We start from the raw sequence: 16,750 nt of genomic DNA on the forward strand, positions 1-16,750 counted from the left end.
CATGACAAATGAAAATGTGACCACTTTACTTGAGATCAAAGAATATCTTCAATACGCTGTCATAATGGTGTCATTACAGTCATGTTATACTTCATGATATGTTCATGAGACAACAAAATGCATCAATTTTACTTGAGATCAAAGAATATCTTCAATACGCTGTCATAATGGTGTCATGACAGTCAGGTTATACTTCATGATATGTTCATGAGACAACAAAATGCGTCAATTTTACTTGAGATCAAAGAATATCTTAAATACGCTGTCATAATTGTGTCATGACAGTCAGGTTATACTTCATGATAATTTCATGAAAAATAAAAATGCGACCACATTACTTGAGATCAAAGAATATCTTAAACACACTGTCAAAATGGTGTCATGACAGTCAGGTTATACTTCATGATATGTTCATGAGAAATAAAAATGCGACCACTTTACTTGAGATCAAAGGATATCTTCAATATACTGTCATAATGGTGTCATGACAGTCAGGTTATACTTCATGATATGTTCATGAGACAGCAAAATGCATCAATTTAACTTGAGATCAAAGAATATCTTCAATACGCTGTCATAATGGTGTCATGACAGTCAGGTTATACTTCATGATATGTTCATAACATATCAAAATGCTACCAATTTACTTGAGATCAAAGAATTTCTTCAATACGCTGTCATAATGGTGTCATGACAGTCAGGTTATACTTCATGATATGTTCATGAGACAACAAAATGCATCAATTTTACTTGAGATCAAAGAATATCTTCAATTCGCTGTCATAATGGTGTCATGACAGTCAGGTTATACTTCATGATATGTTCATGAGAAATCAAAATGTGACCACTTTACTTGAGATCAAAGAATATCTTCAATACACTGTCATAATGGTGTCATGACAGTCAGGTTATACTTCATGATATGTTCATGACAAATGAAAATGTGACCACTTTACTTGTGATCAAAGAATATCTTCAATACACTGTCATAATGGTGTCATGACAGTCAGGTTATACTTCATGATATGTTCATGTCAAATGAAAATGTGACCACTTTACTTGAGATCAAAAAATATCTTCAATACACTGTCATAATGGTGTCATGACAGTCAGGTTATACTTCATAATATGTTCATGAGACAACAAAATTCGTCAATTTTACTTGCGATCAAAGGATATCTTCAATACGATGTCATAATGGTGTCATGACAGTCAGGTTATACTTCATGATATGTTCATGAGAAATAAAAATGCGACCACATTACTTGAGATCAAAGGATATCTTCAATACACTGTCATAATGGTGTCATGACAGTCAGGTTATACTTCATGATATGTTCATGAGACAACAAAATGCATCAATTTTACTTGAGATCAAAGAATATCTTCAATACACTGTCATTATGGTGTCATGACAGTCAGGTTATAGTTCATGATATGTTCATGACAAATGAAAATATGACCACATTACTTGAGATCAAAGAATATCTTCAATACACTGTCATAATGGTGTCATGACAGTCAGGTTATGCTTCATGATATGCTCATGACAAATGAAAATGTGACCACTTTACTTGAGATCAAAGAATATCTTCAATACGCTGTCATAATGGTGTCATGACAGTCATGTTATACTTCATGATATGTTCATAACATATCAAAATGCTACCACTTTACTTGAGATCAAAGAATTTCTTCAATACGCTTTCATAATGGTGTCATGACAGTCAGGTTATACTTCATGATATGTTCATGACAAATCAAAATGTGACCACTTTACTTGAGATCAAAGAATATCTTCACTACGCTATCATAATGGTGTCATTAGAGTCAGGTTATACTTCATAATATGTTCATGAGACAACAAAATGCGTCAATTTTACTTGAGATCGAAGAATATCTTCAATACGCTGTCATAATGGTGTCATGACAGTCAGGTTATACTTCATGATATGTTCATGAGACAACAAAATGCGTCAATTTTACTTGAGATCAAAGAATATCTTCAATACGCTGTCATAATTGTGTCATGACAGTCAGGTTATACTTCATGATAATTTCATGAAAAATAAAAATGCGACCACATTACTTGAGATCAAAGAATATCTTCAATACACTGTCATAATGGTGTCATGACAGTCAGGTTATACTTCATGATATGTTCATGAGAAATAAAAATGCGACCACTTTACTTGAGATCAAAGGATATCTTCAATATACTGTCATAATGGTGTCATGACAGTCATGTTATACTTCATGATATGTTCATGAGACAACAAAATGCATCAATTTTACTTGAGATCAAAGAATATCTTCAATACACTGTCATAATGGTGACATGATAGTCAGGTTATACTTCAGGATATGTTCATGACAAATGAAAATGTGACCACTTTACTTGAGATCAAAGAATATCTTCAATACACTGTCATAATGGTGTCACGACAGTCAGGTTATACTTCATGATATGTTCATGGCAAATGAAAATGTGACCACTTTATTTGAGATCAAAGAATATCTTCAATACGCTGTCATAATGGTGTCATGACAGTCAGGTTATACTTCATGATATGTTCATGAGAAATCAAAATGTGACCACTTTACTTGAGATCAAAGAATATCTTCAATACACTGTCATAATGGTGTCATGACAGTCAGGTTATACTTCATGATATGTTCATGAGACAGCAAAATGCATCAATTTTACTTGTGATCAAATAATATCTTCAATACACTGTCATAATGGTGTCATGACAGTCAGGTTATACTTCATGATATGTTCATGACAAATGAAAATGTGACCACTTTACTTGTGATCAAAGAATATCTTCAATACACTGTCATAATGGTGTCATGACAGTCAGGTTATACTTCATGATATGTTCATGCCAAATGAAAATGTGACCACTTTACTTGAGATTAAAAAATATCTTCAATACACTGTCATAATGGTGTCATGACAGTCAGGTTATACTTCATGATATGTTCATGACAAATTAAAATGCGACCAGTTTACTTGAGATCAAAGGATATCTTCAATACACTGTCATAATGGTGTCATGACAGTCAGGTTATACTTCATGATATGTTCATGAGACAACAAAATGCATCAATTTTAATTGAGATCAAAGAATATCTTCAATACACTGTCATAATGGTGTCATGACAGTCAGGTTATACTTCATGATATGTTCATAACATATCAAAATGCTACCACTTTAGTTGAGATCAAAGAATTTCTTCAATACGCCGTCATAATGGTGTCATGACAGTCAGGTTATACTTCATGATATGTTCATGACAAATCAAAATGTGACCACTTTACTTGAGATCAAAGAATATCTTCACTACGCTATCATAATGGTGTCATTACAGTCAGGTTATGCTTCATAATATGTTCATGAGACAACAAAATTCGTCAATTTTACTTGCGATCAAAGGATATCTTCAATACGATGTCATAATGGTGTCATGAGAGTCAGGTTTTACTTCATGATATGTTCATGACAAATGAAAATGTGACCACTTTACTTGAGATCAAAGAATATCTTCAATACACTGTCATAATGGTGTCATTACAGTCAGGTTATACTTCATAATATGTTCATGAGACAACAAAATTCGTCAGTTTTACTTGAGATCGAAGAATATCTTCAATACGCTGTCATAATGGTGTCATGACTGTCAGGTTATACTTCATGATATGTTCATGAGAAAAAAAAATGCGACCACTTTACTTGAAATCAAAGGATATCTTCAATACACTGTCATAATGGTGTCATGACAGTCAGGTTATACTTCCTGATATGTTCATGAGAAATAAAAATGCGACCACTTTACTTGAGATCAAAGAATATCTTCAATACACTGTCATAATGGTGTCATGACAGTCAGGTTATGCTTCATGATATGCTCATGACAAATGAAACTGTGACCACTTTACTTGAGATCAAAGAATATCTTCAATACGCTGTCATAATGGTGTCATGACAGTCAGGTTATACTTCATGATATGTTCATGACAAATGAAAATGTGACCACTTTACTTGAGATCAAAGAATATCTTCAATACGCTGTCATAATGGTGTCATGACAATCAGGTTATCCTTCATGATATGTTCATGAGAAATAAAAATGCGACCACTTTACTTGAGATCAAAGGATATCTTCAATACACTGTCATAATGGTGTCATGACAGTCAGGTTATACTTCATGATATGTTCATGAGACAACAAAATGCATCAATTTTACTTGAGATCAAAGAATATCTTCACTACACTGTCATTATGGTGTCATGACAGTCAGGTTATACTTCATGATATGTTCATGACAAATGAAAATGTGACCACTTTACTTGAGATCAAAGAATATCTTCAATACACTGTCATAATGGTGTCATGACAGTCAGGTTATGCTTCATGATATGCTCATGACAAATGAAAATGTGACCACTTTACTTGAGATCAAAGAATATCTTCAATACGCTGTCATAATGGTGTCATGACAGTCATGTTATACTTCATGATATGTTCATAACATATCAAAATGCTACCACTTTACTTGAGATCAAAGAATTTCTTCAATACGCCGTCATAATGGTGTCATGAGAGTCAGGTTATACTTCATGATATGTTCATGACAAATGAAAATGTGACCACTTTACTTGAGATCAAAGAATATCTTCAATACACTGTCATAATGGTGTCATTACAGTCAGGTTATACTTCATAACATGTTCATGAGACAACAAAATTCGTCAATTTTACTTGCGATCAAAGGATATCTTCAATACGATGTCATAATGGTGTCATGAGAGTCAGGTTGTACTTCATGATATGTTCTTGAAAAATGAAAATGTGACCACTTTACTTGAGATCAAAGAATATCTTCAATACACTGTCATAATGGTGTCATTACAGTCAGGTTATACTTCATAATATGTTCATGAGACAACAAAATTCGTCAATTTTACTTGAGATCGAAGAATATATTCAATACGCTGTCATAATGGTGTCATGACAGTCAGGTTATACTTCATGATATGTTCATGAGACAACAAAATGCGTCAATTTTACTTGATATCAAAGAATATTTTCAATACGCTGTCATAATTGTGTCATGACAGTCAGGTTATACTTCATGATAATTTCATGAAAAATAAAAATGCGACCACATTACTTGAGATCAAAGAATATCTTCAATACACTGTCATAATGGTGTCATCACAGTCAGGTTATACTTCATGATATGTTCATGAGAAATAAAAATGCGACCACTTTACTTGAGATCAAAGGATATCTTCAATACACTGTCATAATGGTGTCATGACAGTCAGGTTATACTTCATGATATGTTCATGAGACAACAAAATGCATCAATTTTACTTGAGATCAAAGAATATCTTCAATACACTGTCATAATGGTGTCATGACAGTCACGTTATACTTCATGATATGTTCATGACAAATGAAAACGTGACCACTTTACTTGAGATCAAAGAATATCTTCAATACACTGTCATAATGGTGTCATGACAGTCAGGTTATACTTCATGATATGTTCATGACAAATGAAAATGTGGCCACTTTACTTGAGATCAAAGAATATCTTCAATACGCTGTCATAATGGTGTCATGACAATCAGGTTATACTTCATGATATGTTCATAACATATCAAAATGCTACCAATTTACTTGAGATCAAAGAATTTCTTCAATACGCTGTCATAATGGTGTCATGACAGTCAGGTTATACTTCATTATATGTTCATGAGACACAAAATGCATCAATTTTACTTGAGATCAAAGAATATCTTCAATTCGCTGTCATAATGGTGTCATGACAGTCAGGTTATACTTCATGATATGTTCATGAGAAATCAAAATGTGACCACTTTACTTGAGACCAAAGAATATCTTCAATACACTGTCATAATGGTGTCATGACAGTCAGGTTATACTTCATGATATGTTCATGAGACAAAAAAATGCATCAATTTTACTTGTGATCAAAGAATATCTTCAATACACTGTCATAATGGTGTCAAGACAGTAAGGTTATACTTCATGATATGTTCATGACAAATGAAAATGTGACCACTTTACTTGAGATCAAAGTATATCTTCAATACACTGTCATAATGGTGTCATGACAGTCAGGTTATAATTCATGATATGTTCATGACAAATGAAAATGTGACCACTTTACTTGAGATCAAAGAATATCTTCACTACGCTATCATAATGGTGTCATTACAGTCAGGTTATACTTCATAATATGTTCATGAGACAACAAAATTCGTCAATTTTACTTGCGATCAAAGGATATCTTCAATACGATGTCATAATGGTGTCATGAGAGTCAGGTTATACTTCATGATATGTTCATGACAAATGAAAATGTGACCACTTTACTTGAGATCAAAGAATATCTTCAATACACTGTCATAATGGTGTCATTACAATCAGGTCATACTTCATAATATGTTCATGAGACAACAAAATTCGTCAATTTTACTTGAGATCGAAGAATATCTTCAATACGCTGTCAAAATGGTGTCATGACAGTCAGGTTATACTTCATGATATGTTCATGAGACAACAAAATGCGTCAATTTTACTTGATATCGAAGAATATTTTCAATACGCTGTCATAATTGTGTCATGACAGTCAGGTTATACTTCATGATAATTTCATGAAAAATAAAAATGCGACCACATTACTTGAGATCAAAGAATATCTTCAATAGACTGTCATAATGGTGTCATCACAGTCAGGTTATACTTCATGATATGTTCATGAGAAATAAAAATGCGACCACTTTACTTGAGATCAAAGGATATCTTCAATACACTGTCATAATGGTGTCATGACAGTCAGGTTATACTTCATGATATGTTCATGAGACAACAAAATGCATCAATTTTACTTGAGATCAAAGAATATCTTCAATACACTGTCATAATGTTGTCATGACAGTCAGGTTATACTTCATGATATGTTCATGACAAATGAAAATGTGACCACTTTACTTGAGATCAAAGAATATCTTCAATACACTGTCATAATGGTGTCATGACAGTCAGGTTATACTTCATGATATGTTCATGACAAATGAAAATGTGACCACTTTACTTGAGATCAAAGAATATCTTCAATACGCTGTCATAATGGTGTCATGACAATCAGGTTATACTTCATGATATGTTCATAACATATGAAAATGCTACCAATTTACTTGATATCAAAGAATTTCTTCAATACGCTGTCATAATGGTGTCATGACAGACAGGTTATACTTCATTATATGTTCATGAGACAACAAAATGCATCAATTTTACTTGTGATCAAAGAATATCTTCAATACACTGTCATAATGGTGTCATGACAGTCAGGTTATACTTCATAATATGTTCATGAGACAACAAAATTCGTCAATTTTACTTGCGATCAAAGGATATCTTCAATACGATGTCATAATGGTGTCATGAGAGTCAGGTTGTACTTCATGATATGTTCTTGAAAAATGAAAATGTGACCACTTTACTTGAGATCAAAGAATATCTTCAATACACTGTCATAATGGTGTCATTACAGTCAGGTTATACTTCATAATATGTTCATGAGACAACAAAATTCGTCAATTTTACTTGAGATCGAAGAATATATTCAATACGCTGTCATAATGGTGTCATGACAGTCAGGTTATACTTCATGATATGTTCATGAGACAACAAAATGCGTCAATTTTACTTGATATCAAAGAATATTTTCAATACGCTGTCATAATTGTGTCATGACAGTCAGGTTATACTTCATGATAATTTCATGAAAAATAAAAATGCGACCACATTACTTGAGATCAAAGAATATCTTCAATACACTGTCATAATGGTGTCATCACAGTCAGGTTATACTTCATGATATGTTCATGAGAAATAAAAATGCGACCACTTTACTTGAGATCAAAGGATATCTTCAATACACTGTCATAATGGTGTCATGACAGTCAGGTTATACTTCATGATATGTTCATGAGACAACAAAATGCATCAATTTTACTTGAGATCAAAGAATATCTTCAATACACTGTCATAATGGTGTCATGACAGTCACGTTATACTTCATGATATGTTCATGACAAATGAAAACGTGACCACTTTACTTGAGATCAAAGAATATCTTCAATACACTGTCATAATGGTGTCATGACAGTCAGGTTATACTTCATGATATGTTCATGACAAATGAAAATGTGGCCACTTTACTTGAGATCAAAGAATATCTTCAATACGCTGTCATAATGGTGTCATGACAATCAGGTTATACTTCATGATATGTTCATAACATATCAAAATGCTACCAATTTACTTGAGATCAAAGAATTTCTTCAATACGCTGTCATAATGGTGTCATGACAGTCAGGTTATACTTCATTATATGTTCATGAGACACAAAATGCATCAATTTTACTTGAGATCAAAGAATATCTTCAATTCGCTGTCATAATGGTGTCATGACAGTCAGGTTATACTTCATGATATGTTCATGAGAAATCAAAATGTGACCACTTTACTTGAGACCAAAGAATATCTTCAATACACTGTCATAATGGTGTCATGACAGTCAGGTTATACTTCATGATATGTTCATGAGACAAAAAAATGCATCAATTTTACTTGTGATCAAAGAATATCTTCAATACACTGTCATAATGGTGTCAAGACAGTAAGGTTATACTTCATGATATGTTCATGACAAATGAAAATGTGACCACTTTACTTGAGATCAAAGTATATCTTCAATACACTGTCATAATGGTGTCATGACAGTCAGGTTATAATTCATGATATGTTCATGACAAATGAAAATGTGACCACTTTACTTGAGATCAAAGAATATCTTCACTACGCTATCATAATGGTGTCATTACAGTCAGGTTATACTTCATAATATGTTCATGAGACAACAAAATTCGTCAATTTTACTTGCGATCAAAGGATATCTTCAATACGATGTCATAATGGTGTCATGAGAGTCAGGTTATACTTCATGATATGTTCATGACAAATGAAAATGTGACCACTTTACTTGAGATCAAAGAATATCTTCAATACACTGTCATAATGGTGTCATTACAATCAGGTCATACTTCATAATATGTTCATGAGACAACAAAATTCGTCAATTTTACTTGAGATCGAAGAATATCTTCAATACGCTGTCAAAATGGTGTCATGACAGTCAGGTTATACTTCATGATATGTTCATGAGACAACAAAATGCGTCAATTTTACTTGATATCGAAGAATATTTTCAATACGCTGTCATAATTGTGTCATGACAGTCAGGTTATACTTCATGATAATTTCATGAAAAATAAAAATGCGACCACATTACTTGAGATCAAAGAATATCTTCAATAGACTGTCATAATGGTGTCATCACAGTCAGGTTATACTTCATGATATGTTCATGAGAAATAAAAATGCGACCACTTTACTTGAGATCAAAGGATATCTTCAATACACTGTCATAATGGTGTCATGACAGTCAGGTTATACTTCATGATATGTTCATGAGACAACAAAATGCATCAATTTTACTTGAGATCAAAGAATATCTTCAATACACTGTCATAATGTTGTCATGACAGTCAGGTTATACTTCATGATATGTTCATGACAAATGAAAATGTGACCACTTTACTTGAGATCAAAGAATATCTTCAATACACTGTCATAATGGTGTCATGACAGTCAGGTTATACTTCATGATATGTTCATGACAAATGAAAATGTGACCACTTTACTTGAGATCAAAGAATATCTTCAATACGCTGTCATAATGGTGTCATGACAATCAGGTTATACTTCATGATATGTTCATAACATATGAAAATGCTACCAATTTACTTGATATCAAAGAATTTCTTCAATACGCTGTCATAATGGTGTCATGACAGACAGGTTATACTTCATTATATGTTCATGAGACAACAAAATGCATCAATTTTACTTGTGATCAAAGAATATCTTCAATACACTGTCATAATGGTGTCATGACAGTCAGGTTATACTTCATAATATGTTCATGAGACAACAAAATTCGTCAATTTTACTTGCGATCAAAGGATATCTTCAATACGATGTCATAATGGTGTCATGAGAGTCAGGTTGTACTTCATGATATGTTCTTGAAAAATGAAAATGTGACCACTTTACTTGAGATCAAAGAATATCTTCAATACACTGTCATAATGGTGTCATTACAGTCAGGTTATACTTCATAATATGTTCATGAGACAACAAAATTCGTCAATTTTACTTGAGATCGAAGAATATATTCAATACGCTGTCATAATGGTGTCATGACAGTCAGGTTATACTTCATGATATGTTCATGAGACAACAAAATGCGTCAATTTTACTTGATATCAAAGAATATTTTCAATACGCTGTCATAATTGTGTCATGACAGTCAGGTTATACTTCATGATATGTTCATGAGAAATCAAAATATGACCACTTTACTTGAGATCAAAGAATATCTTCAATACACTGTCATAATGGTGTCATGACAGTCAGGTTATACTTCATGATATGTTCATGACAAATGAAAATGTGACCACTTTACTTGAGATCAAAAAATATCTTCAATACACTGTCATAATGGTGTCATGACAGTCAGGTTATACTTCATGATATGTTCATGACAAATTAAAATGCGACCAGTTTACTTGAGATCAAAGGATATCTTCAATACACTGTCATAATGGTGTCATGACAGTCAGGTTATACTTCATGATATGTTCATGAGACAACAAAATGCATCAATTTCAATTGAGATCAAAGAATATCTTCAATACACTGTCATAATGGTGTCATGACAGTAAGGTTATAATTCATGATATGTTCATTACAAATGAAAATGTGACCACTTTACTTGAGATCAAAGAATATCTTCAATACACTGTCATAATGGTGTCATGACAGTCAGGTTGTGCTTCATGATATGCTCATGACAAATGAAAATGTGACCACTTTACTTGAGATCAAAGAATATCTTCAATACGCTGTCACAATGGTGTCATGACAGTCAGGTTATACTTCATGATATGTTCATAACATATCAAAATGCTACCACTTTAGTTGAGATCAAAGAATTTCTTCAATACGCCGTCATAATGGTGTCATGAGAGTCAGGTTATACTTCATGATATGTTCATGACAAATCAAAATGTGACCACTTTACTTGAGATCAAAGAATATCTTCACTACGCTATCATAATGGTGTCATTACAGTCAGGTTATACTTCATAATATGTTCATGAGACAACAAAATTCGTCAATTTTACTTGCGATCAAAGGATATCTTCAATACGATGTCATAATGGTGTTATGAGAGTCAGGTTATACTTCATGATATGTTCATGACAAATGAAAATGTGACCACTTTACTTGAGATCAAAGAATATCTTCAATACACTGTCATAATGGTGTCATTACAGTCAGGTTATACTTCATAATATGTTCATGAGACAACAAAATTCGTAAATTTTACTTGAGATCGAAGAATATCTTCAATACGCTGTCATAATGGTGTCATGACAGTCAGGTTATACTTCATTATATGTTCATGAGACAACAAAATGCATCAATTTTACTTGAGATCAAAGAATATCTTCAATTCGCTGTCATAATGGTGTCATGACAGTCAGGTTATACTTCATGATATGTTCATGAGAAATCAAAATGTGACCACTTTACTTGAGATCAAAGAATATCTTCAATACACTGTCATAATGGTGTCATGACAGTCAGGTTATACTTCATGATATGTTCATGAGACAACAAAATGCATCAATTTTACTTGTGATCAAAGAATATCTTCAATACACTGTCATAATGGTGTCATGACAGTCAGGTTATACTTCATGATATGTTCATGACAAATGAAAATGTGACCACTTTACTTGAGATCAAAAAATATCTTCAATACACTGTCATAATGGTGTCATGACAGTCAGGTTATACTTCATGATATGTTCATGACAAATTAAAATGCGACCAGTTTACTTGAGATCAAAGGATATCTTCAATACACTGTCATAATGGTGTCATGACAGTCAGGTTATACTTCATGATATGTTCATGAGACAACAAAATTCATCAATTTTAATTGAGATCAAAGAATATCTTCAATACACTGTCATAATGGTGTCATGACAGACAGGTTATACTTCATGATATGTTCATGACAAATGAAAATGTGACCACTTTACTTGAGATCAAAGAATATCTTCAATACACTGTCATAATGGTGTCATGACAGTCAGGTTATGCTTCATGATATGCTCATGACAAATGAAAATGTGACCACTTTACTTGAGATCAAAGAATATCTTCAATACGCTGTCATAATGGTGTCATGACAGTCAGGTTATACTTCATGATATGTTCATAACATATCAAAATGCTACCACTTTAGTTGAGATCAAAGAATTTCTTCAATACGCCGTCATAATGGTGTCATGACAGTCAGGTTATACTTCTTGATATGTTCATGACAAATCAAAATGTGACCACTTTACTTGATATCAAAGAATATCTTCACTACGCTATCATAATGGTGTCATTACAGTCAGGTTATACTTCATAATATGTTCATGAGACAACAAAATTCGTCAATTTTACTTGCGATCAAAGGATATCTTCAATACGATGTCATAATGGTGTCATGAGAGTCAGGTTGTACTTCATGATATGTTCTTGAAAAATGAAAATGTGACCACTTTACTTGAGATCAAAGAATATCTTCAATACACTGTCATAATGGTGTCATTACAGTCAGGTTATACTTCATAATATGTTCATGAGACAACAAAATTCGTCAATTTTACTTGAGATCGAAGAATATATTCAATACGCTGTCATAATGGTGTCATGACAGTCAGGTTATACTTCATGATATGTTCATGAGACAACAAAATGCGTCAATTTTACTTGATATCAAAGAATATTTTCAATACGCTGTCATAATTGTGTCATGACAGTCAGGTTATACTTCATGATAATTTCATGAAAAATAAAAATGCGACCACATTACTTGAGATCAAAGAATATCTTCAATACACTGTCATAATGGTGTCATCACAGTCAGGTTATACTTCATGATATGTTCATGACAAATGAAAATGTGACCACTTTACTTGAGATCAAAGAATATCTTCAATACACTGTCATAATGGTGTCATGACAGTCAGGTTATGCTTCATGATATGCTCATGACAAATGAAAATGTGACCACTTTACTTGAGATCAAAGAATATCTTCAATACGCTGTCATAATGGTGTCATGACAGTCAGGTTATACTTCATGATATGTTCATAACATATCAAAATGCTACCACTTTAGTTGAGATCAAAGAATTTCTTCAATACGCCGTCATAATGGTGTCATGACAGTCAGGTTATACTTCTTGATATGTTCATGACAAATCAAAATGTGACCACTTTACTTGAGATCAAAGAATATCTTCACTACGCTATCATAATGGTGTCATTACAGTCAGGTTATACTTCATGATATGTTCATGAGACAACAAAATTCGTCAATTTTACTTGCGATCAAAGGATATCTTCAATACGATGTCATAATGGTGTCATGAGAGTCAGGTTGTACTTCATGATATGTTCTTGAAAAATGAAAATGTGACCACTTTACTTGAGATCAAAGAATATCTTCAATACACTGTCATAATGGTGTCATTACAGTCAGGTTATACTTCATAATATGTTCATGAGACAACAAAATTCGTCAATTTTACTTGAGATCGAAGAATATATTCAATACGCTGTCATAATGGTGTCATGACAGTCAGGTTATACTTCATGATATGTTCATGAGACAACAAAATGCGTCAATTTTACTTGATATCAAAGAATATTTTCAATACGCTGTCATAATTGTGTCATGACAGTCAGGTTATACTTCATGATAATTTCATGAAAAATAAAAATGCGACCACATTACTTGAGATCAAAGAATATCTTCAATACACTGTCATAATGGTGTCATCACAGTCAGGTTATACTTCATGATATGTTCATGAGAAATAAAAATGCGACCACTTTACTTGAGATCAAAGGATATCTTCAATACACTGTCATAATGGTGTCATGACAGTCAGGTTATACTTCATGATATGTTCATGAGACAACAAAATGCATCAATTTTACTTGAGATCAAAGAATATCTTCAATACACTGTCATAATGGTGTCATGACAGTCACGTTATACTTCATGATATGTTCATGACAAATGAAAACGTGACCACTTTACTTGAGATCAAAGAATATCTTCAATACACTGTCATAATGGTGTCATGACAGTCAGGTTATACTTCATGATATGTTCATGACAAATGAAAATGTGGCCACTTTACTTGAGATCAAAGAATATCTTCAATACGCTGTCATAATGGTGTCATGACAATCAGGTTATACTTCATGATATGTTCATAACATATCAAAATGCTACCAATTTACTTGAGATCAAAGAATTTCTTCAATACGCTGTCATAATGGTGTCATGACAGTCAGGTTATACTTCATTATATGTTCATGAGACACAAAATGCATCAATTTTACTTGAGATCAAAGAATATCTTCAATTCGCTGTCATAATGGTGTCATGACAGTCAGGTTATACTTCATGATATGTTCATGAGAAATCAAAATGTGACCACTTTACTTGAGACCAAAGAATATCTTCAATACACTGTCATAATGGTGTCATGACAGTCAGGTTATACTTCATGATATGTTCATGAGACAAAAAAATGCATCAATTTTACTTGTGATCAAAGAATATCTTCAATACACTGTCATAATGGTGTCAAGACAGTAAGGTTATACTTCATGATATGTTCATGACAAATGAAAATGTGACCACTTTACTTGAGATCAAAGTATATCTTCAATACACTGTCATAATGGTGTCATGACAGTCAGGTTATAATTCATGATATGTTCATGACAAATGAAAATGTGACCACTTTACTTGAGATCAAAGAATATCTTCACTACGCTATCATAATGGTGTCATTACAGTCAGGTTATACTTCATAATATGTTCATGAGACAACAAAATTCGTCAATTTTACTTGCGATCAAAGGATATCTTCAATACGATGTCATAATGGTGTCATGAGAGTCAGGTTATACTTCATGATATGTTCATGACAAATGAAAATGTGACCACTTTACTTGAGATCAAAGAATATCTTCAATACACTGTCATAATGGTGTCATTACAATCAGGTCATAATTCATAATATGTTCATGAGACAACAAAATTCGTCAATTTTACTTGAGATCGAAGAATATCTTCAATACGCTGTCATAATTGTGTCATGACAGTCAGGTTATACTTCATGATAATTTCATGAAAAATAAAAATGCGACCACATTACTTGAGATCAAAGAATATCTTCAATAGACTGTCATAATGGTGTCATCACAGTCAGGTTATACTTCATGATATGTTCATGAGAAATAAAAATGCGACCACTTTACTTGAGATCAAAGGATATCTTCAATACACTGTCATAATGGTGTCATGACAGTCAGGTTATACTTCATGATATGTTCATGAGACAACAAAATGCATCAATTTTACTTGAGATCAAAGAATATCTTCAATACACTGTCATAATGTTGTCATGACAGTCAGGTTATACTTCATGATATGTTCATGACAAATGAAAATGTGACCACTTTACTTGAGATCAAAGAATATCTTCAATACACTGTCATAATGGTGTCATGACAGTCAGGTTATACTTCATGATATGTTCATGACAAATGAAAATGTGACCACTTTACTTGAGATCAAAGAATATCTTCAATACGCTGTCATAATGGTGTCATGACAATCAGGTTATACTTCATGATATGTTCATAACATATGAAAATGCTACCAATTTACTTGAGATCAAAGAATTTCTTCAATACGCTGTCATAATGGTGTCATGACAGACAGGTTATACTTCATTATATGTTCATGAGACAACAAAATGCATCAATTTTACTTGTGATCAAAGAATATCTTCAATACACTGTCATAATGGTGTCATGACAGTCAGGTTATACTTCATGATATGTTCATGACAAATGAAAATGTGACCACTTTACTTGAGATCAAAAAATATCTTCAATGCACTGTCATAATGGTGTCATGACAGTCAGGTTATACTTCATGATATGTTCATGACAAATTAAAATGCGACCAGTTTACTTGAGATCAAAGGATATCTTCAATACACTGTCATAATGGTGTCATGACAGTCAGGTTATACTTCATGATATGTTCATGAGACAACAAAATGCATCAATTTCAATTGAGATCAAAGAATATCTTCAATACACTGTCATAATGGTGTCATGACAGTCAGGTTATAATTCATGATATGTTCATTACAAATGAAAATGTGACCACTTTACTTGAGATCAAAGAATATCTTCAATACACTGTCATAATGGTGTCATGACAGTCAGGTTGTGCTTCATGATATGCTCATGACAAATGAAAATGTGACCACTTTAGTTGAGATCAAAGAATATCTTCAATACGCTGTCATAATGGTGTCATGACAGTCAGGTTATACTTCATGATATGTTCATAACATATCAAAATGCTACCACTTTAGTTGAGATCAAAAAATTTCTTCAATACGCCGTCATAATG

This window comes from Odontesthes bonariensis, chromosome 2, assembly GCF_027942865.1.
Source record: "Odontesthes bonariensis isolate fOdoBon6 chromosome 2, fOdoBon6.hap1, whole genome shotgun sequence".
NCBI classification, from domain to species: domain Eukaryota; kingdom Metazoa; phylum Chordata; class Actinopteri; order Atheriniformes; family Atherinopsidae; genus Odontesthes; species Odontesthes bonariensis.